The following is a 1,631-nucleotide window of genomic DNA, read 5'->3' as shown; positions in this document are numbered from 1 at the left end:
ATTAAGTAAAGGCTTGTGTCGCGTAAGTTTCGTCGGTACGAAGTTACGGAAAATTAATTAACACACGGAGACGTAACATAGCCATTAATGACGTTTTAAGACAATGAGCTCATCATCCTCCATTTATAAAAACACTGTCTGTGTGGGTGTGAGCGTGACGGCCGTTGTAATTCCTAACAGTCAAAGTTTAGCTAGCTTGATGTCAGTGTCCAGATTGTATGTATATGTGATATTTCATAACAGTGTCTTAACATTAGACTGTTTCAATGTTTAATGAACTTTTAATAGAAATGGATGGATAAACAGTAAGTCATTCACTTATTATTTTTAGTTGTAATAAAATGAATTACTAGGCGAATGACATAATGGTGAAAGTGTAAGTTTTAAATTATTGCATGATATTTAAATAAGCGTCCATTTTCAGGACGACAAGTGATTTACTACTTCATTTAAACTATATGCATGTTATAATAGTTGTCTCATTGAAATACGAATTTTCGTGTCCTGTTCAGGACAATAATTGTAAAAAGAATGTTTAAATATAGAATCTATAATCAGTATATGTTAAATGTGTACTAAATCATACAAATCCAATCAGCTGTCTTGTTCAATAATTATAGAAACCTTAGACATGGTAAAAACTTTCCAGCAGTAAGTATATTGTGTTAGTAACATTATCGTTATATAGAAACACAAGTAAGTGAAAAATAAGATGAGACATGTTGAAACCTGCATCCTACGGAAGTGTAGAAACACCTTTGTAAAATGTACGTTGAAATCTGTATACAATGCTCAGTAACATTGCCCACCTTTATAAAATACGTAATACAAATAAATATATAAATGAAAACAAAAATATAAGTTGTGACCTCATTCAAGTAATGGATAATAGCAGATTTGTTAAAAATCCCACTGATAGTAAGATTTTCGTTAAAATATTGGTTTTAACATAATTAAATTTAGACATTGATGATGTAATCATATATAGAAGTATAGTAACAACATCCACCCTTGTAAAACTCGTGAAAGATAAAACTACACAGTAATATGTGTTCGAACGAAATATTTTGTGGAGTTATATTGATAGCATAAAGACAAACTAGTGAAACATTAAGTTTTAAATCAGTGCATGATACTTAAATAAGCGTCCTTTCAGGACGATTTACATATAAATGGTCAGGAAATGTAATTAAATATAGAACTATTGAATCAGTGTTTTATACCAACTGTATTAATTCTACCATATTGTGACAGGTTGATCCACTTCATGAATGCCAATATCTCTGACGTCATGTCCGCCTGTCAAGGCGGCGTAACATAGCGCTCCTAGCAATGTACCCTTTCTGGTGATATCATTCCATAGAGCTAGCGCTCTCTGGTTCCACTTCGTGGAACTATTACGTAATCGTCTCTGACTGTCATGTTCGCTTAAGTATGCTAAATAGATTGTACCCAACTTCTATAGCACTTTAAAACATTATCTCCATAAAATAAATAAATAATTATTGTATTTGTCTGCCCACCACGGGTATCAAAACCCGGTTTCTAGTGTTGTAAGTCCGCAGACATACCGCTGTGCCACTGGTGGGCTTATTATTTTAAAAAACATTATTAAAGTTTGTCGAAATTTA

The sequence above is a fragment of the Limulus polyphemus genome, unplaced genomic scaffold (genome assembly GCF_000517525.1).
Source record: "Limulus polyphemus unplaced genomic scaffold, Limulus_polyphemus-2.1.2 Scaffold738, whole genome shotgun sequence".
Lineage (NCBI taxonomy): Eukaryota > Metazoa > Arthropoda > Merostomata > Xiphosura > Limulidae > Limulus > Limulus polyphemus.
The sequence above is the reverse complement of the archived record's forward strand: the minus strand, read 5'-3'. Positions refer to the sequence as shown.